Genomic DNA, 24,171 nt, shown 5'->3' on the forward strand with positions numbered 1-24,171 from the left:
AAATGATTATGAAATTTATAACTTATTAATTTCTTTCCCATTCCTTTGTATCCTCACGATTCACACTCAGAAGCTGGGGGGGGGCGATATATTGAATTTGTTTTTGGTGGGATTTAAGTAGTCAAGAAACATTTAGTGTTCCTTTGAAAAAGGGGGGAGATTTATTGAGTCAGGATATGAAGTAGGACATAATTAACATTGCTGAAAACCAATCTCATGAGACGTGAAATTGAATTGCTTCGCGAAAAAATTGTCACTTCCGAACAAAATTTAAAAAAAAAAAAAAAAAAAAAAAAAAAAAATTCTAAAGGTTCTCAGATTTTATATCACTTCCAAAACGACTTTTTTTTTTTTAATGTTTTGTGTGTTATCTTTATTTATTGAATATCACATTCTTCGTACTTCAGCCATAAAAATCCAATTCAACAGCACTATCTCAAAAAATTTAAAAAGAACATATCCTTAGAATTTCCGATACAGTCTTGTGCGCTAGGGATAAAAATGTTTTTTTTTCTTTCCCCCCCCCCTACCGTTGAGTTTGTTAATCAAAAGATTCGTTAAAGTTTTACAAAATATAAAGTAGATAATAAAACAAATTCCAGATTTCAAAATTTGGGCTTCCAGATGTCCATATTCAAGTGGAAGACTACGTTATTCAAAATTCGACGTCTCTAGGCACCATTGTCTCTTCACAATTCAAGAAACATACAAATTCTTTATTATTTAATTTCTTCAATTATAATGCAAGTCCCTAATATTCGGTGGCAACAGCTTGGAAAGTGAAACGCCGTTTTATAGTAGACGATGAAAAATGCCAAAACGAAATTAATAGGCCTTCTAGGCAAACTGAGCCTTTGGGCTAGAAAATTCGGTGTTATGTACTACACGTAATGTTCATAAAAAAAGTGTTATCGCTATAAATCAAATATCACGCTTTGAGAATTACCGCAGTGAAAGATCCTTGTGTTAGAGATTTGAAGTATTATTTCACCTGGTGTTTTAACCGTGATATCAATGCTGTCAGACGTTCGCCTTTTTGTATAGAGCTACTTGAAAGGCAAAATGTTTACCTAGATGACATCAGATTCGCATTGCAATGTTATTTCTCCAAAAAGGCCATCAAATGTTTTACTTACGGAATCTAATCTAAGATCAGTAGAGGGCAGATGATTATCTATAATTATAGCAGATGATTATCCATGATTATTATGCTATTAGTAAATATAAACCAGTATTAAAATAAATGAAATTTCCTCTAATGTCGAAATTTCATTTTGTTATTCCCTTTGATAAAACTAATAGATCTTGTGATGACGGTTCAAGAAATATTTTTAATCCAAACCAGTATATAACTATAAAACAAAGAAAATCCGCATCAGGTTCCAAGCTTCAAGGTTTATTCAGTTTCATCACGCATTCCACTGGCGTTGCCAGATTAAAAAAAAAAGTACGCATCATGAAGATTCACGCCCTCTACTGGCGAATAAAATAGATTTTCAGACAACATTTCTTGTAGCCTTATTGAATAAATGTCATTCTTCTATTAAAACAATAAATTCTATAAGTATTTATATCTTCCTTTCTTTTATTCACAAAATTACGCCTGGTTGGCTTAGAGCTTCAAATTTCAAGTAGTTAATTGTTTTTCATAAAAATTCTCGTCCAATTCTTCAGTCCTTACATCAAGATCTGAATTTATGAACTGAATACTTGGAAGATAAGTTTGAGTCGGTAGGATTTAATATATTCTGATCAAATCAACAAATTTATGATATTCTGTATTGAAAATTGCGAATTTTTGTATGAAAGGAAATCCGGGGAAAAATTTGAGATACCGAAACAGTCTTTTTACTTCCTTGTACGAAGTAAAAAGCAAGTATTGCAATCGCGAAAAGCTTCAGGCAGCATATTTCAACGAAAATGTCCACTTTGACCGCTTTCGAATGCAATTTAACGATGTTTTTGCGTGATATCTATACGTAAGGACAGAATAAAAGACTCTTTTCCTCCAAAAAAAACTAAAAAACTGCTTTAAAATGAATTCTGAAAAGAATTTTTCGTAGCGCCTGTACGAACGTATGTACGTACGTGCGTATGAACGTATCTCGCATAACTCAAAAACGAGTAGCCTCAGAACGTTGAAATTTTGTACATAAGACTACTATAACATGTAGATGTGCACCTCGTATTTTGGTTTCAATCGGCCGCGCCAAACGTACTATATAAATATATTTATAAATATATCCACTCTGTTACCCGGCTCAGTGATCTCAGTTTCTTTACTCTTATATGTTTGTAATTTGTACATTTTTTGCTTTGACATATGTTGTTTTTATCTTCCGGTTAAAGTTTTTATGCCTTTCGTAATTCTGGAAGCAATATTTGTACATTTATCAACAATTTAAAAGCTGTTTAAGTGCGGTTAAGTTTTAAATAACATGGCCGACATATTTCTTTACATTTGAAACAGCAGAATTGTAGATTTGTTGCCAATCTTGAGAGACTAAGCTTCGCAACACAAAGATAACGCTTTCATTTATTATTGCGAATTAAATCATGCTTAATCCTTTCTGGAATTTTTTCGAGGAAATAAATATTTAAGATTTACTTCGTAATTTTTAATACGGATATTTTGAGTTTTTATGTATTTTTGCCTGGTCGCGAAGTGAGAACTGAATTAATTAAATGAGAAATACTCAATCGTCTGTGAAAAACTATTTTTTTTTTCGTTTTGTTTGCTTAATTTCTTTTATAAATCGTTCTAGCTTTGTTATAGTATTTGAGTAGAACATGTGGCAACGATTAGATAATTCTTTAAATGATATAAATTTTGTGCATTCTGAGTTATACTATGTACGAAATATAATACTGTTAAGTAAACTTAGCGCCAGAGTGTCGCTATGGTAAACAAAGTGAATTTTAAATAATGCATTTATTCTATTGTGGTTTATGCGCTGTCGGCGAAGTAGGTTTAATTCAATCTAATAAGTTAAATGGAATGCAAGAAAAAATGCGTATAATTTAATATTCCGTACAAGGCAGTCATGTGGTGTACACATCAGATTTTTTTTCCTTTCTTTCCCACTACTTCACCCTTTCCTCTACACCTTTCTCGTTATACTGTCGTCAGGCAAAGGAAACTCCCGCTTGTAAACAGGATTATCAGATGCTAACTTCTACTTAAGATTAAATAAATTATTTTTAAATATAAATAAGTTATTTTTAATTGATACATTAATTTAACACGTAAGCATTTTACGATATTGTTGCCTGCGTACGGGTTCATAATAAATTGAATGCACAAGTCCGATGAAAAGTGAATAAAAAGTATTATTATCACAACAGATAAAACAAAATGCTAAAATTTTCTCAGAGATATTCGTACAATATCGCAGTATCTCACAGTAGTTATATTTTAAACTAACAAAACGTTATACAAAACACAATTCAAAACAAAGAAACCCAATTCGATCTCACCGCGAATTCGCTACAATCAATAACAGCAATAAGTGAACAACAACTGAACTGAGATGTTTTCCTAACACTTTTATAAGCTTTTTTTTATCAGCACGAGAACAAAAGAGTACAATTACGAGTGCTCCTGCATTTTAGTTTTTCCTGCGTAGCTTTCTCTTCAAATAAGTCTCGTGCTGCATTGCACAGGAATATAAAACAATTTTAATTACAAATTCTACTAAAAAATAGCTAACTAATTAGAAAATCCGTAACAATATATTAAAAAAAGAAGTAAACAAATTCTGAAGTGTTTTAGATTTTAAATTACGTCTAAAGGGGCGTTTTTTGAACGTTTCGTGTGTTACATTTATTTATTACATATCATATTCTTTGCACTTAAACCATAAAATTCGGTTCAACAGCAATGTCGCAAAATAATTTTAAAAGGAGCTTATCTTTAGAATTTTCGATACACAGTTCCGCGCGTTGGAGATAAAAATTCCGATCCCCCCCCCGTATACTGTTGCCATTGCCCGCTTTTAAATCGTTCAGTTTGTTAAAAAAAATTCGTTAAAGGGTATTATTCCGTTTTGAGGACCGTAAAAAAATTGCAGAGAAAATGTATGCGCAAAAGCGCCAAATCTAGCAAACGCGCCCATTTAACAGCGCGCCAAATCTAGCGTACGCGCTGATTTCAGATTGCATAAGTTTAAGATAGTTCTATATTTCTTAAGACGCCATTGAAATACTAGTTTAATTTTTTTATATCTTTTTTTATAATCTTTTTGATATTCTATGGATTTAACTATCTGAGAATTGCCCATGACAAAAAGTCTGCAATAGAATTTCGGGTAAAGTGCAGAATCACCCACTGCTCGACACGTTTTTACGAATTGCACATACTCGGTATCCATGTACACAACGACCTATTTTCACTTAAAAAAATAATCCCATAATTGCACAAAAATGGTACTGGGCACATCCTTTATCTATGTACACATCGAACTATTTTCACTTAAAAAGTAAAGAACAATTGACAAAAATCCAATTGTTTTTACCCTTGTAAAAAGCGGCAAACAAATAAGTGGGCGATTCTGCACTTTACCGAGAATTTTTTCAAAGAAAAAGCATCAATCATTATAGAAAATTATGTTTGAACCACCAGCGGGATGAAATTATGCTTTAGCGATAACTCGTTAGCGAAATAGAGATGCGGGCATCCATTCAGTTATATTTAGTAATTTTTATATAAATTATAATAATGATCTGAAATAGTTATTTACTCTTATGCTTCCATTCAGTCATGTTTAGCCTTTTTTATATAAATTATAATAATAAAAAAGCTGTATATGTAATTAACCTTTCATCTAAATTAAAACATCAATCTTAAATAGTTATTTACTATTGTACTTCCTTTCTTGCATTAGGGTTGCCGCAATTGTTTTGGGTAGCATTGACATCAACAATAGTTTCGCGATTTTTTACAGCTCTCAAAACCGAATAGTACCGGTTAAAGTTTTTACAAAATAAAATATGAAATCTATAATAAAAAAAAAATCTGAAATGTTTCAGATTTTAAATTACGTCCAAAGGGGCGTTTTTTAACATTTTGTGTGTTACCTTTCTTTATTAAATATCATGTTCCTCGCACTTAAACCATAAGATCCAGTGCAACAGCAATATCACAAAATAGTTTTAAAACGAGCATATCTTTAGAATTTCCGATACAGACTCGCGCGCTGGAGATAAAAATGTTTTTTCTGCACAACGTTGCCATTGCTCGCTTTGAAATCCTTGAGTTTGTTAATCAAAAATTCGTCAAAGTTTTAAAAAATAGGAAATCGATCATAAAACAAATTTCAAATTTGGTCTTCCACATGCTCATATTCGTTGGAGGATTACGTTATTCAAAATTCGATGACTCTATGTACCGTTGTTTTATCACAATACGAGAAATATACATACATTTATGCAGATTTTTCATTATTTAATTTCTTCAAATATAATGCAGGACTCTAACATTTTGTGGCAACAGTTTGAAAAGTGAACCGACATTTATGAGTCCGACGCAAAATGCCAAAACGAAACTAATAGTCCTTCGGGATTCAAATCCCTTTGGACTAAAAACAAATTCTAAATTTGTGCTTCCAGGTGCCCATATTCCCAATAGGATTACGTCATTCAAAATTGGATGGCTCTAGGTACAATACGAGAAACATATACATACATTGATGCAGATTCTTCAATATTTAATTTCTTCAAATATAATAGTGCGATGCTATTTGTTGGCAACTATTTGAAAAGTGATACAGCCTTTTAAAGTTTTCAATGCATAATCGCAAAGCGAAAACAATAGTCTTTCAAGGACAAAGCCCCTTTGGACTAAAAAATCTTTGAAGGCGCAAAAAGTAGCGTAAGGAAGTGACATAAGTCGCAAAAATTTCCTCAAAATCGCAAATACTAAAATTTGTCAAATGCACAAATTTGTCGAAAGTCGCAAATTCGCGATAAATCGCACGATCTGGCAACACCGGCGCACAAAGTAATTAGCCATGTAAAGAGGGGGGGGTGAACTGACCGCTAACCTACGAACAAAATTATCTTCGATATCAATGACGGAAAAAGATTGTTTCTTTCGATTTTCAAAAACTCTTTAGGCATTGTGATAAAAAGTAAAAAGTTTATAAGTCACAACAAGACGAGCCGATTTAATCATTCACGCAAATTGGAAATCGATGGATTTGCACGAAAAGCAGGACGACACGATCGACGCGACTATCGATTTGCAGACAGACTGAACTTCCATGTGGCTCTTCCCATCATCGTGGAACACGTGGTTCTTCGTCGTATCTGCTTGTTGAGATAACACGACTACTACACCTTGCCAGTGACGTCCTGAACTGATAACACTGAGCCGCGTGGACTGTTTCAAGCCATTTGCTTCCTGTTTGACATACGGCAAGCGTCGCTGCTGTTGCCTGTCTGGTAAGCTAAGTGTTGTCATTTTTTTAATTTTCGTTTTGTTGTTCACATAACATTCCACCTGTTGATTCTGTGGATACCATTTAGACACGCTCCTGGTACTGAGTTTGATACTATGAGTAGTGGATGGTTTTAATATATTATAAATGTTATGTTACTGTGAGCATGTTAACATAATAGTATTGTTTTTAAGATTAAATATTTTGGGATATTGCTGTTGAATTGGACTTTATGGTTTAAGTGCGAAGAACATGATATTTAACAAATAAAGGCGACGCACCAAACGTTAAGAAAATGCCGCTTTCTGCGTAATATAAAATCGGAAAGCCTTTCGGATTTTTTTCTTATTTATTGCTTTGTAAATTTCATCACTTTCAAGCCAAAAATATGTCATTTGAATAAATCCCATTTATGTTAGGAAATTTAAATTATCTGTCAATTTGAATGTGGTGTCTTTTGGGGTATGAAAAGTTTTAACCAGGATCCTAATATTTTCATTGCGATAAAGAAAATTAAACTTTATTTATAAGTATTGTACATTTCATGGAAACATTTCCGAGCTTCGTTATTCTAAATGCAGAGATATGTTTATATTCGGTTTCCTAATATAATATTTTTCTTAATCCTTTAATATATCCGTGAAATTGTATTGTCAAATATGAAATTTTACCTGAAGATCAGCGCTTGAATAGCAAGTTTATTACATCTTGATATTATTTTCCAAACTATTCTAGAAAATCAAATCTCCATCTACCAGAACCCTGTAAAAATTAAAACTGGATTTTATTTCCTAGAATGCGTTAAATTAATCTAATCGAAATCATGTAGCTTATTTTCCCCCGTTTGCTTCAACTTAAAGCGAGAAAATAATTATGATTGATTTCTTTATCCATTGTTGTTGAAGAAAATACCTTTCAGGAAAAAAAAAAAAAAAAATATTGAATAGAAAAGTAAAATTAAATAGCATTTCTCCGTAAAGCCCTTAAATTTTGCGTATTAATTTGATATGAAGGTAGTCTAATCTTTCGTATTGAATATTAAAGCATATTACAAAATTTCTAAAGCTGAAATGTCCATTACATATGCTTTCTTGCATTTCTATGCAAAAAATAGTATTAATTTTTCTGTCTGATTCATTAGTTTCTTTATTACCTTTTATTGTGTAATCCTTTTTGTTTGAGTCCATTAGCGGCCGATTGGTAAAGTTGCTGAACACTGGTAGTTCGGTCTGAGGTTCGAATCCCGAAAACGGGCTGGCTGCACGGGCGTTTTCGTGGTTTTTTTCCTCATGTGTAACGTGAATAAGAGCCCTTAGAAAGGCCCCCACGAAGGCACTCCTTCCCTCAGGGGGATAGCCCTCGATCACGTAAAACAAACCCAAAACGAACCTTTTTGTTCGATTATATTATTGTTGTCTTGTCCATATTATGTGGAACAATAGTTGCCACAACCTACTCCGAAGAGAGGTTGGACTTCTATTTTCCACCCCCAATTTTGAGGGAGAGTACTCCAGGGGGATCCGGAGGTCTTCCACCCCTCTCCTCACCCACCAAACCACACGAGAAGACCTTCGGCTCGCCGCATATTTAGAGTTCCTCCATGCCGCACCGACACTATACAATTACAAGCATCCATGCCTTTTCCGGGATTCAAACCCAGGCCCTTCGGTACCCTAGTAGGCTCCCCTAACCATACTGTACTAGCAATTACTCTTCTGACACTGGAAGATAGTAGTCATAAAAGTCTATATAAGCTAGTACAATAGGTCAGCAACAGAGTATGTGATATGTATGTACAATATGTAATTTTGTATTTATGCTGTGCCAGGTTTTCATGCATAAAGTTCGTACTGTATCTGAATGCTGTAATGTATCTGTACATGTTTGTCTTTTATTTATGGTACCTAATTCATACTAAGGATCACGCGTACCTCAATGGCATGCTTCATGTAAACTTTAACTAACATGATAACGTATATGTATGGGTATATATATCAATATGAATGAGAGTATGTATTTGTTTCGGAATATTTATGTATGTAAGTGTGTACTATATATATGTATATGAGTTTGTATTTATATGTATACACATATATTTTGATTGTACTCTTCTTCAAGTGCCTTGTATGCACATGTTATATATTTCTTTGTACATTGTTGTACTCTTCTTCAAGTGCCTTGTATGCACATGTATATATTTCTTTGTACATTGTTGTACCCTTTTCAAGTGCCTTGTATGCACATGTATATCTCTTTTTTGCATTTTATAAATGTCGTCTGCTCAGCCGGGGCTGTCCAGGGCTGCGGCCTGGTAGCTAGTGGTTGCCTCCCGCCGAGTTGGTAACCAATTCTGCATGGATATATCTATACCTGGGTCGGAAGCCAACTCAACGGTTTACCTCCCCTAACCACTATACCGTCTGGGTGACAGGTTATATTGTCATTTAGTAAGATAACTATGCTTACAGGAAGTTACACATAGATTTCTGAAAAATTCAGTTTTTAAAAAATTTTTGACCAACAGTTCGATTGAAAGTTTATAATATGTAACAATTTTACTCAAAGTATCGTTTTTAGTTTCTAATTTTCTCGGTTTCTGTTCTTTAAATCTGTAATACGTTGTTATGTTTGGTATCAGGTTGTTAGTATGTTTACATGTTTTTGAGTAAGTGACTTTTGAAAAATATTCTTTAAAATCTTTTGCCAGTATCTTTGTTTAAAGCGATTTTTTTTCTATCAAATCCAATATTTATTTATTTGTAATGTTATTTTAATATCAGCATTATTTCTTTTACTTTATATGTATTTTGAAGAAAACTTCAAATCTCCATTTTTCGTATTTAACTTGAAGTGCATGTAAATTTAATAAATTATTTTGGTACTTTTCCGTTTCGCCGGCGCAAATCTCGCCAAGCAGACTTTGTTGGCGACAACATACAGTATACACATAAAAAATGTTAACAAATGTTAATTTTAAGAATTTTTATTTTGAAGGCATAAACATTTTAATAGAGTATAAAAATTTGTAAACAGCCAATAAATAAAGACAATAAATTTGTAAAAAGACATTAATTTAAGAATTTACTATGCTTTCATGGTTCAAAATCCTGATTCGCCGGTTCGTATCACGTGACCCCAAGTGATCTCATGTAAACTACGCTACAAAAATCTAATTCTCTTACTAATTATCTACATTAATTTCAAGTTAAAGCTTAATTTGGAATACAAGTTTAAATGCAAGAATTATTTTAATTCGTACGAATAGCTTACTCATAAATTATGTAAAACCGTAGTGCTTTACTTCGCTAGTGCATTCTCATTAGAATGGATGAATTTAACCTTTGATTTTGCCTTTTCTATATTTTCGCGTTCGGATGAGCGGTGTGATTGCATTCTAATTGCCTTAATTACCGCGAATTGTCTTAGGGGATAAAATTCAACTATTTTGTAAAAATTCTATGTAATAGTATGCCAGTATTGAAAGAAACAATCAATCTGATAAAAAAAATGGCTGCGACTTGTTTTGAAACTGAGGCGTAAAAGGTTACCAGCGAAGATATTCCGTTTGGCATCAGTTGTACCATTATTGGCGACTTTAGCGTTTGCGCCGGCAAAACGGAAAAGTACCATTATTTTTCTGTCCGTTCTTGATATTTTTGTCTCTAGTTCGGTTTCTGGTGAGCGGACAGTCTGCGTAAATGTTTTGTGAGTTTCCATGTACACATCATGAATACCACCAGTTTCTAATGGGCATTTCCACATGTGTAACGTGTACATAAGTGTGCGTTTTTTCCTCCTTATGAATATGAACAGATTTTCTTAGGACGCCTAACGCGAAGGTTGCGTTAATTATTACAGGAAAGCACGTGAGGGCTGCCTGAGTAAGGAAAGGCATGCATTCGTAGAGGAATTTCTACGGGAAATTGGCTCGAATTCATGTTACGTATGGCGAAATCCTTGAAAAAACTTCTGTATGCAACACATTCCCCGAGTTTCGAACCTGTGTCAAAACTACCAGTGTTTAACGAAATTACCGCTTCGCCGCTTAATGAGCCACTTACTACGAAGGGCATCCCCCCCCTTAACAATCTTTCCCGTGATATACCATTATCAATCAAGCAATCAAACCAACATCTATTTATATTCTAAATTAAGCCATCTAACTCGAATGTAGAATAGCTGAACGCATCCCGGCGAACGGGCTGATCGCACGCGAGTTTTTATGTTTTTCCTCATGCATAATAGGAATACAATTCAGTTTCCTTTAATGTTTTGTGGTATGATTTAACTTGGATATCTGGTGCATAAAAGAAACGATTTTATTTAGTCATTATATTGCAAAATCTCTTATAAAGAAAACATCTTTCATTTTTTGATGCATTCATATTGTGATGATAATTTCTCAATCAACTGCTCATTGGACCTTGGTATTTTGTCAGTGATTCATCTATAGCTACGGTATTTTTTATGTAAAAATTAGTAAATTAATCATTCAAATAATTTACTATACTTCGAATTTTTATCTGTTCGAAGTATATAGTAAATTATTAGTCCATTTTTGCGTTGCTGGCAAACTGCAGGAAATGTGGTATAGCTAGGAGCATTTTGAGAGGTTCTTCATCTGCGAAAATATTGACGTATATCGATCTATAAAGTCTTCATTATTCTTATCCGCTATAGTATTTATTTCAAAATATTTGTTTTCGCTTTTCTTAAAATAAAAGGCTCCTACGGCGCCCCAGCGGGAAAGACGTTGAACTCTGGTAGTTTGGTTCGCGATTCGAATCTTGTCGAACGGGCTGGCTGCATGAGTATTTGGTTAATCTTTGGATTATGGTAACTTGGCGATTTTTTGGCGAAAATTTGGCAACCAACCCTGCTACAGCAACCTGCCAGTTTTGTTTTAGACGCCATTTTGTTTTCACGAAGTAAAAGCATTTTTTTTTTTTTTTTTTTTTTCCTTCCAACAATCTGCTAGCCGAATTACGCTTATACTAGAACTTTTATTGAACAAAAATGCTTAATCATGACGAAGATTAGGTGCGAAATTGGGAGAAAGTGCAGAATCGCAAACTGCTTGCCGCGTTTTTAAGAATTGCACATACACGGTATCATCCATGTACACGTCGACTTATTTTCACTTAAAAAAACATCCCAGAATTGCACAAAAATGGCATTGCGCACACTCTTGACTTTATCCATGTACACTGCTAAAGTCCTAGCTAGTAACTTTTATCGCCTTACCAAAATGTCGCCAAACTACCTGTTACCATATTCCAAAGATTAGACGAGTGTTTTCGTGGTTTTCTCCAAGTCTAACGTATATACCAGCCAGTTACCCTTAAAACATCCTCCACGAAGGCATCCATCCCCTCAGGCAAATAGCTCTCGAATGCTTTGCCATAATTAAAATAAACGAAATGTTCTCGTTCAATCTAGCACTAATCTGTTAACTTGTTAACTTGTTGTCTCTGTTAATTACTTCTTGTAACTTTAGTTGTATGACAATTTTAATTCCTCATTTTGCCGTGAGAAACTGATAACGAAAACTGCTCGTGATTGTACTGAATGGGCTTAAAATGGTATGGTGTGGTGTGGTGTATTTAATTATGGCAAAGCACACTAGGGCTATCTGCCTAAGGGGAGGGATGCCTGTCGTGGAGGACTCTCTAAGGGAAACTGGCTCGTATACACGTTACACATGGGCAAAACCACGAAAACGCCCATGCAGCCAGCCCGTTCGCGGGATTCGAACCTCGGACCGAACTACCAGTGTTCAGCGTCTTTACCGCTCGGCCGCTGGTGGGCCGAATGAGCTTAAAGGGACCTCTACGGAGGCTTCAGGCGAGAGCGCCCTTTCTGCTTTACCCTTATTTTTTAAGTAACTCACCTCTTAACTCGATGCTCTTTGAATCTACTGCATGTGTGCCATAAAGTTGCATCGTTTGGACGGGAGTAAGTTGAAATAAGAAGCAAGAAAAAGGGAAACCAATTGATAAAACGAAACTTCATAGAAGAACTGGAAATTTGATTAAGAAATGTAAATAGCTTGCTTCTTCGGTAATTAATTCGGTTAATTTTAGTGAACGGATCGACAATATGGGCACTTTCATGATTTTCATATATGTACAGGGTTCGCCAAGAAAATCTATGATAGTGAATCAAAATGGCTTTGGAGGACCTTATCGGTTATACTCGAAGTCCTTTGTTAAGAAATTACAACCGCATATGCAGCATCCCTCGCAGACAAACTGATCCACGTTGTTCGAGCAATGTGTTATGTGTCTGGCCGCTGATTGCCATCTCTGCAACACTTTGAAAACTGTAAACAACTGTATAGGTAGAGATTCAGAAAGTTTGGTACTATTCGGTTTCGAGGGCCGTAAAAAGTCGCCAAACTATTGTTGATGCCAATGCTGCCAAAAGTAATTGCGGCAAACCTAACGCAAGGAAGGAAGTATAATAGTAAATAACTAATCTAATATTGATGTTTTAATTTAGATGGCAGGTTAATTTAATATAATATTTCGCTACCGAGTTATCGCTAAAGCATAATGTCATCTCGTTGGTTGTTCAAACATAATTTTCTATAATGAATGATGCCTTTTCTATGAAAACATTCTCGGTAAAGTGCAGAATCGCCCACTTATTTGTTTGCCGCTTTTTACAAGGGTAAACACAATTGGATTTTTGTCAATTTTCTTTTACTTTTTAAGTGGCAATAGGTCGATGTGTACATAGATAAAGTCAAGGGTGTGCGCAGTGCCGTTTTTGTGCATTTCTGGGACTTTTTTTAAGTGAAACTAAGTCGATGTGTACATGCATACCGAGTATGTGCAATTCTTAAAAACGCGTCAAGCAGTGGATGATTCTGCACTTTACCCAAAATTCTATCACAGACCTTTCATCATGGGCAATTCCCAAATTGTTTAATCCATAGGATATCAAAAAAGGAATTCGAAATTAAACTAGTAATTCAATGGCGTCTTAATATATATATAGAAATATAGAACTATATAAACTTACGCAATCTGAAATCAGCGCGTACGCGAGATTTGGCACGCTGTTAATGGGCGTGTTTGCTAGATTTGGCGCTTTCGCGCATACATTTTCGCTGCAATTTTTTACAGCCTTTAAAACGGAATAGTACCGAAAAGGGTGATATTTAAACATAACCTAACCTAACCTTACCTTACAATATGTGTGATTATATTAACCTATGATTAAGTTCGATACTAACACACAATTGGCCTTACCAGCGGCCGACGGGTAAAGTCACTGAACATTGGTAGTTCGATCCCGGTTTCCAATTCCGGGGAACGGGCTGGCTGCGTGGGTGTTTTCATGGTTTTCCCAATATGTAAGTTGTATACGAGACAGTTTCCCTTAGAAAGTCCTCATCGAAAGCAAATAGCCTCGAGGCACTCGAAGGCTCTTTGCCGTAATTAAATATACCATAGCATACTAACACACAATTAAGTATTTTCTTTCGTTAGAGTGAGCATGCATTTTTTGACAGATCCTGTGTAACGTAAATAAAGCCACTCTTCCTTAGAAGAAATTCTAAAATTTTCAGATTTCACTCTTTCGTTGGATATTAAGGTTCTCGTGTGTTTCAGTGTCTTTATATAAACTAACAAACTTGATAAAATATTCTGTAAACTTACCGGCATAGTGGTTAGTGCCACCGACTGCCGTACCGAAGAGCCCGGGTTCGTATCCCGGAGAAGGCACGGATGTTTGTAAATGTACGGCACGGATGTGTCCGTACGGCATAGGAGCACTCTAAATAAGCGGCGAGCCGAAAGTCCTCTCGAGAGCTTGATGGTAGGGGAAGAGGAGTGGGAGACCCATGGACCCGTCCCCCCGGGTGCTCTCCATCAAAATTGGGGGGCGGAACTGAGCTAAATCGCTTTGTCCCCCATATGCTCAAGCCTGTTGCCAACGACAGGAGTAAAAAACTTGCGCTCTTTGCCACGAGGAATTTCGGGGGCTAGGGTTGACTATAGGTCAGACAAGTCAGCATTAGCAACAACAACAAAAACAGCAACATAAACTTCCATAGAACAAGTAATATAAAAAGAAATTTTTAAAGCCAGATCCTCCTTATGAGAGAATTTTCGTTACGTAATGGGACATTCCATCCGCTTCATTCAACTATATAAAACTACAATTCTTTAATTCCATACACTTTAAAAGTCTTTAGAATTCTATCTTACTGTTGCCACTTAATTTTGTTAAACATTACAATCCCATTTATCACAGTCATGTACTATTATTTAGAAGATGTTATAAAATTAATTATTCCAGGACGTGAGAATTCCTAATGAACTGTTATACTTTGTAAGGCTTAATATGCGAAATTTTAAATTTTAATTATCTTTAATGTGTGAAAAAACTATTAACATCAAGTGTCATCCACTACAAGTTTAAAAAAATGTATCGAACTTGAGTGGATGAATAAAAATTTTTTTATTAACGATTGAAAATTTGACAAGATATAGGGAGAGTGTAAGCTAACTGTAGGAATTTAAAAATACGTTATTCTCTAATAATAATGAAAATCAACAATTGTTTTTACTAAAATCCAAAGCAATTAAAATCATTTAAATCTAGCTCGGTTACCTTTTTACTTCCTTGTACGAAGTAAAAAGGAAGTATTGTAATCGCGAAAAGTTTCAGGCAGCATATTTCAAAGAAAATATCCATTTTGACCGCTATCGAACGCAATTTAACAATGATTTTGCGTCATATCTGTGCGTAAGGACAGAATAAAAGACGCCTTTCCTCCAAAAAAATTATAAAACTGCTTTAAAACTAATTCTGAAGAGAATTTTTTGTGGCGTCTGTACGAACGTACGTACGTATCTCGCATAACTCGAAAACGAGTAGTCTCAGAATGTTGAAATTTTGTATATAGGACTGCTATAACATGTAGATGTGCACCTCGTATTTTGGTTGCAATCAGCTGCACCAAACGTATATAAATATATTTATATATATATCCACTCTGTTACCCGGCTCAGTGATCTCAGTATCTGTACTCTTACATGTTTGTAAATTGTACATTTTTTGCTTTAAAAATGATTGAATTATGTTATTTTTATCTTCCGGTTAAGGTTTTTATGTCTTTCGTAATTTTGGAAGCAATATTTGTACAATTATCAACAATTTAACAGCTGTTTAAGTGCGGTTAAGTTTTAAATAACATGGCGGACATATTTGTTTACATTTGAAACAGCAGAATTGTAGATTTGTTGCCAATCTAGAGAGACTAAGCTTCGCAACACAAAATTCATTTATTGTGAATTAAATCATGCTTAATCCTTTCTGGAATTTTTTCGAGGAAATAAGTGTTTAAGATTTACTTCGTAATTTTTAATGCAGATATTTTAAGTTTTTATGTATTTTTGCCTTGTCGCGAAGTGAGAGCTGAATTAATTGAATGAGAAATACTAAATTGTCTGTGAAAAACTGTTTCCTTTCTGTTTTGTTTTCTTAATTTCTTTCATACATCATTTTACCTTTATTATAGTATTTGAATAGAACATGTGGCAACGATAATTCTTCAAATGATATAAATTTTGTGCATTCAGAGTGTCGTTATAGTAAACAAATATAGTGAATTTCAAAGAGTGCATTTATTCTATTGTGGTTTATGCGCTGTCGACGAAGTAGATTTAATTCAATCTAATCAATTTAAATGAAATTCAAGAAAAAATGCGTATAATTTAATTTTCCGTAGAAGGAAGTCATGTGGTGTACACATCAGATTTTTTCATTAAATATCCCAAACTAATCGTAACGTTGTGGTTATTAAATCCTTAATTTCGAGATATTGAAATACAGGTAAGAATGGGTCTGGACACCCGGACGGCTTACATACACTGATCAGAATGTTTAAATACAGGTGACCTGAAGTTTGTTATGCAATGTGCCAGTGAAATATCCTTAGAAAATAACAGCATGCTTAAAACTCCATTCTAAGACAAGCGATCAAATCCAATTACATTAAATTTCCCAAAACTTCCGAAGAACTTTGTTCCGCTTGTGAATCTTGTATCATGTCTTTTCGATTTCGGCTGTTCTTAATTTAGTGAAAATCGAATTAGTTCGAATAGAAAGCGAAATTTCTTCGTGTGCGGCAATTATCTATCTCGTAAAGTTTCGCGTTTTAAGGAAATGTTGTTGTAGTCGTAATGTCGCGTGTTCATTCCAATTAGAAAATCGACATTTTTGTGTCTTAATTGTGAGCAAATATTCTGCTTTACGGATTTTAAATTTCACTTTCTGTTGGTATTTTCTAATTTTTTAAAGAATTATCATGTATACCTCTTGTCACTTACGAATCTGTTATCTTTGCAATATACTTTGTGTAGCTTATATTTTAGAGGTAGCACGGGGCCCACCAGCGGCCGAGCGGTAAAGTCGCTGAACACTGGTAGTTCGGTCCGAGGTTCGAATCGCGAACGGGCTGGCTGCATGGATGTTTTCGTGGTTTTCCCCATGTGTAACGTGTATACGAGCCAGTTTCCCTTAGAAAGTCCTCCACGAAGGCACCGCTCCCCTTAGGCAGATAGCCCTAGTGTGCTTTGCCATAATTCAATACACCACCACCACTTTAGAAGTAGCACTATTATCAAAAATGTGGTGGAAAAGCGAAGATTTGGGTTACCTTTTTGAAAGATTTGCGTGTTTGGTACTTACTTACTATCGCAAGTGTCTTGGCGCATTTTGACGATTATTTAGAGATGAAAATGTAAAAGTTAAGCATGTGGAAGTAAGTGGTGTCTGCGCTTTCTTTTTTAGAAAAGTTTCCAAACTATCGATATTTATATTAAGTTCGGTAAACAATTTCAACATAGGAAAAGAAAACATGCTTTAGCAAATTAAAATACAAATTCGAAGTAATTAAATAAGGATTATGTCATACGTTAAGCAATAAAACTTACATTCTTTTTCGAATCTTTCTGTATATATATTTTTTCTAGTCCAAAAAGGTAATATGCCTAGAAGGGCTATTAATTTCGTTTTTGCATTTTACGTTGGTTCCCTATAAACAGCGAATCACTTTTTAAATTGTTGCCACCAAATATTACAGTCCTGTATTATATTTAAAGAAATTAAATAATGAAGAGCCCTCATAAATGCATATATGTTTCTCGCATTGTGATGAAAGAACGGTATTTAAAGCCATCAAGTTTTGAGTACGTACGTCTCCACCCGAATATTGGTATCTGGAAGCCCAAATTTGGAATTTGTTTTCTTATCTTTTCATATTTTGTAAAGCATTTATGAATTTTTCATTAACAAACTCAGCCCACCAGCGGTAAAGTCGCTGAACACTGGTAGTTCGGTCCGAGGTTCGAATCCCACGAACGGGCTGGCTGCATGGGCGTTTTCGTGGTTCCCTTAGAAAGTCCTCCACGAAAGGCATCCCTCCCTTTAGGCAGATAGCCCTCGAGGCTTTGCCATAATCACACACACACACACACACACACACACACACACACACACACACACACACACACACACACACACACACACACACACACACACACACACACACACACACACACACACACACACACACACACACACACACACACACACACACACACACACACACACACACACACACACACACACACACACACACACACACACACACACACACACACACACACACACACACACACACACACACACACACACACACACACACACACACACACACACACACACACACACACACACACACACACACACACACACACACACACACACACACACACACACACACACACACACACACACACACACACACACACACACACACACACACACACACACACACACACACACACACACACACACACACACACACACACACACACACACACACACACACACACACACACACACACACACACACACACACACACACACACACACACACACACACACACACACACACACACACACACACACACACACACACACACACACACACACACACACACACACACACACACACACACACACACACACACACACACACACACACACACACACACACACACACACACACACACACACACACACACACACACACACACACACACACACACACACACACACACACACACACACACACACACACACACACACACACACACACACACACACACACACACACACACACACACACACACACACACACACACACACACACACACACACACACACACACACACACACACACACACACACACACACACACACACACACACACACACACACACACACACACACACACACACACACACACACACACACACACACACACACACACACACACACACACACACACACACACACACACACACACACACACACACACACACACACACACACACACACACACACACACACACACACACACACACACACACACACACACACACACACACACACACACACACACACACACACACACACACACACACACACACACACACACACACACACACACACACACACACACACACACACACACACACACACACACACACACACACACACACACACACACACACACACACACACACACACACACACACACACACACACACACACACACACACACACACACACACACACACACACACACACACACACACACACACACACACACACACACACACACAAAAACTCAACGAGTTCAAAGCGAGCAATAGCAACACTATACGGGGGGAAAAGTTTGTCTTCAGCGCCGGAGACTGTGTATTGGAAATTCTAAAGATATGCTCTTTTAAATATTTTGTGATATTGCTGTTGAATTGAATTTTATGGTTTAAGTGCGAAGAACATGATATTTAATAAATAAAGGTAACACACAAAATATTTAAAAAATGCGGCTTTGGGCGTAATATAAAAATCTAACATGTATACAAGGCAGTTGCTTTAGACAGTCCTCCACGAAAGCATCCATCCCTTTAGGCAGAGAGCCCTAAAGTGCTTTGCTTTAATCAAATACACCACACCATCGCCCCGTTTATCTGATAGATCAGTAGATTGCTTGTGTATATTTAACACCTACTTTATAAAAATTATCAGTTGTTTTAAAATTAAAATGTAATTAAAGGATTAACGGAAGACATTTATAACCATATAGTGTTCTTTCAGTTTTAGTTATTTTAATGCCTCATTTTTTTCTTATTAAATTATGCCTTTTATAACTAATGTATTCTCTTCTTATAATCTCTAGATTCTCAAGAATTTTAAATCTCATGAAATTAATTAATTGCTGTTTCAGGAATTCCATAAAGTAAAATGTTTGGGAAGTGAGCTTGTTGATAACAACAGCAATCCAATTAAAGCGCATTTTCATTTGTGTTGTTTTGATAAAAAATACTTTCCGAAGGAAGAGGAATTCCTTTCCTTCTCTTTACCCAGTTAGCTTATTACAAGTATTATAGTAATAATGTAAGGGGAATTTTGAAGTGCTTATTTCAAATGGAGTGAATATTGTTATAATGGAATGAGTTATGATCTTGATTGAACTGAGCCCACCAATGGCGAAGCGGTAAAATCGATCAACACTGGTAGTTCGACCCAAGCTCAAACGCATTAGCAGCACGAGAGTTATCATTATAAGGGCAACATGAATACGATGTAGCTTCCCTTGAAAAGTTTTTCATGAAAGCAGTCCTTCCTTTTCAGCACATAGTCTCGCGGGTTTTATCGTAATTTAAATAATTCCAAATAAACTAGCAAATAAATAAATAAATAAATAAGATTAGAATTGATGAAATATTTAACATTACGCGTCACGTAATTTGTAGCAGTTCTTAAAGTGAGCACGCAATTTATATTTAAGTTTTCTCAGTCGAAGGAAAGCTCTAAAATGAGGGTGAAAGTTTGATTTCATAAATGTGGAAGAAATAAATATAGATGATATAGGCCTGGCTGACACGTGCCGTACTCGTTTCCAACTACAGTAACCTCAAACCTGATTATTACTATTATTAGTTGGATTATTGGCAGTAGCCCAAAGGGGCGATAGCGCAGAAGGGCTAATAGTCTTGAAACGACATTTTGCGTTGAACTTCTTTAACTCGATTTATCACTTTTCAAACTGTTGCCACCAAATATTATCGCTCTGTATTATATTTAAAGAAACTAAAATGAAGAATCTGTATAAATGTATGTATGTATGTTTCTCGCATTGTGAAAAATACAACGGTACCTAGAGTTATCAAATTTTGAATAACACAGTCCTCCCCCCGAACATAGCACCTGTAAGCCCGAATTTGGAATTTCCAATTTGTTTTATTGTATATTTCTTATTTTGTTAAACGTTAACGAATTTTATATTAAAAAACTCAACAATATCAAAGCGAACAGTGGCAACACTGTGGGGAATAAAACATTTTTATCTCCAGCCCACACGAGACTGTCTATAAGGAAATTCTAAAGATATGAAGTTTTGAAATATTTTTAGGCCAAAGTGCAAACGTGTATGAGCCTATAAATGAAGTAAACGCCCGTCTGGACGTAATATAAAATCTGAAAGTCTGTAGATTTTATTAATTTTATTATTATCTCAAAAGGGGCTTTGTCCCTGACGGACTATTGTTTCCGTTTTGCGATGGTTCACTATAAATGTCCGTTTTATTTTCCAAACGGTTGCCACCAAATGTTAGAGTCTGCATTATATTTGAAAAAAATTAAATAATGAAAAATCTGCATGAATGTATGTCTATTTCTCGCATTGCGATAAAATAACGGTACATAGAGCCGTCGAATTTTGAATGACGTAATCCTACTGTGAATATGGGCATGTGGAAGCCCAAATTTGAAGTTTGGAATTTGTTTTATGATCGATTTCATATTTTGTAAAACTTGAACGAATTTTTGATTAACAAACTTGAGGATTTCAAAGCGAGCCATGGCAAACGTTGTACAGAAAAACATTTTTATCTCCAGCGCGGCGAGACTCTGTATCGGAAAGGCTCAATTGAAAACTATTTTGCGATATTGCTGTTGAACTGAATTTTATGGTTTAAGTGCGAAGGACGTGATATTTAACAAATAAAGCTAACAGACAAAGTGTTAACCTCCGCTTTTGGACGTAATTTAAAATCTGAAAACTTTCAGTTCTTTATTTTTACTAATATTTTCATTTCTATAAAATATAAATATACCCCATAGATATTTTACATAAAACGAAACGTATTACTTCCTAGATACTAGTCAGAAGTAAAATTCTGATCGTAAGCTGATCGAGGGAAAAGAATTACCACGATCCTTTCCTGGAAAGCCGCTTTCGAAAACTAAACAATACCGCCGCCTTTGCTTCCCAGCTTTTCTGAGTCAATTCGCTGGCTTCAGGAAGTGATATGATTGCATGCTTCCTTTATCTTCCTGGGAAATAGTGCCATCTGCTGAGTTAAACAGAATTAGATGTTGTAGTTTACTTCTCTTTTTATACATAAATATATATTCATCTATAACACTTACAGCATATTTTAGAAAAAATGTTTGTGAAATAAAGATGAATTACCTTATCAGTATTCCATAAATTATCCTATGATAAATGAAGAGACAATGAAGAAAAAACATGACTATTAAAAAAAAGTTGCATTAATTTTTAATTTTGTGCCGCTCAGTCTCACTTGCGCCACTTTAGGAACAGTTGCAGTAATTCAGAACCTATTGCCATTTTTTTTACATATTATGTATATATTTCATTTCTCTTTCATTTCTGAGGTTATACTAGATATTTTACCTTTCAAAGTAGTTTGATTTTACCTTTAAAAGTAGTTTTAAAATTTTGTTGTTATCAGCAAGTTAGTTTGATTTTGAAGTTTCAAAATAAAATTTGACTAACATGACTATTAAAAATTTTTCATTAATTTTTAATTTTGTGCCGTTCAGTCCCACTTGCGCCATTTTAGGAACTGTTGCATTAATTCAGAACCTATTCCCATTTTTTTTACATATCATGTATATATTTCATTTCTCTTTCATTTCTGAGGTTATACTAGATATTTTCCCATTAAACGTAGTTTGATTTTTAAAGTTCCAAAATAAAATTTTAATCGTGTATGCGAATTTTCTTCTGATACGAAGCTTCCGTTTGTAAATTTTTCTCGCCTGCGACGTTTAATTCCTTGTTACATAGAGCTTGCAATTCGATGAAATTTTATTATTTTAGTGAGTGTTAAGATGTATACATACAAGTATGTTTTAAATGTTTGATTTTTTTGAAGATTAAACTTTTTTAAAATATTGCTTACCGTATGATTGACAAATTATCAACATATGATGCGAAGTTTATTGTCACGTGACCAAACCAATTTTGTAAAGTTATTATTATGGCGGGCACTAGCCATTTTTAGGCTTTCGCCACTACTAAGTCCAGAACCGGTGGCCATTTTATTATTTAGGCACCTAAAAATCGGCACCTTACTTCTTGCCTTAATCAATTAACTTAACCTAACTCAACCTAACTTCAATCCTTCGAAAGTTATCTACGAAGGCATCCCTCCTCCTCAAGTAGATAGCCCTTGCGTGATTTGCCGTATCTGATTAACCTAACCCAACACTGAATAAGAGGATAAGGTCTCTGAATACAGATAGTTATACCCGTGTTTGACAACCGGACATGTTGTAGGATGTCCCCGATGTTTTGCTGTAAATAGGAGCCAGTTTAATTAGTCTTTTCTAAAGCCATGCCTGCGCTAGGCAAATAGCTCTTGCGTACTTAACTGATAAAAAAACATTTTGTTCTTGTAAGTTTTGAAACAAATGTTTTGTTAAAAATGTGGGGAATGTAATGTACCTCTGCTTAAGTAACAAGATAATCTATATATTTATTTTTATCCTTAAGGGGGGCGGTAGACTTTAAAATAGCTAAAATTCAACCAAAATATTGAATTTGTTTTTTTACTCTCGTAATATTCCACATATGTAACTACATCATATGCAAAAAACTCGAGTTCAAAAATTCTAATTTTTAAAGAAGTTACAAGCATTTAAAATGTGTAAACAGCGTAATCTTTGCCCTTTAAATTTTGGAGAAAATTTTAAAAAAATGTATTTCAACAGTTATTTACTGATGTTATAATTTATATATTTGACCAAAGGAAGTGTTTATTTCTTTAAAAATCTGATGTGTACACCACATGACTTCCTTGAAAGGAATATTAAATTATACACAATTTTTCTTGCATTTCATTTAAACTTCTGGATTGAATTCTACTTCGCCGACAGCGCATAAACCACAATAGAATAAACGCATTCTTTAAAATTCACTCTGTTTGTTTACCATAGCGACACTCTGGCGCTAGGCTTACTTAACAGTAATATATTTTGTTGATATTATATAACTCAGAATGCATAAAATTTATATCATTTAAAGAATTATCCAATCGTTGCCACGTGTTCTATTCAAATACTATAATAAAGCTAGAAGGATGTATAAAAGAAATTAAGCAAACAAAACAAAAAAAAAAAAAGAAACATTTTTTTCACAGACGATTGAGTATTTCTCATTCAATTAATTTAGTTCTCCTTTCGCGAGAAGGCAAAAATACATAAAAACTCAAAATATCTATATTAAAAATTACGAAGTAAATCTTAAACACTTATTTTTTCGAAAAAATTCCAGAAAGGATTAAGCATGATTTAATTCGCAATAATAAATGAAGGCGTTATCTTTTTTTTT

General features: G+C 34.9%; 1 protein-coding gene across 5 annotated transcripts in view; it reads left to right on the forward strand.

Moving 5' to 3' along the window:
* Positions 1–24,171, forward strand: part of LOC118184546 (polypeptide N-acetylgalactosaminyltransferase 13-like) — a 558,492-nt gene that overhangs the window by 43,642 nt on the left and 490,679 nt on the right. For 3 of the 5 annotated variants that reach the window (XM_085813204.1, XM_085813170.1, XM_085813210.1), the window contains exon 1: positions 6,299–6,441. The exons of the other annotated variants lie outside the window; for them this stretch is intronic. The gene's annotated coding sequence lies outside the window, so the exon portion shown is untranslated. Of the gene's footprint in view, positions 1–6,298; positions 6,442–24,171 lie in introns of those variants that run through there. 5 annotated transcript variants of the gene reach the window in all.

The sequence above is a fragment of the Stegodyphus dumicola genome, chromosome 1 (assembly GCF_044657685.1).
Source record: "Stegodyphus dumicola isolate Sdum_Otavi_A_Nest chromosome 1, ASM4465768v1".
NCBI lineage: Eukaryota > Metazoa > Arthropoda > Arachnida > Araneae > Eresidae > Stegodyphus > Stegodyphus dumicola.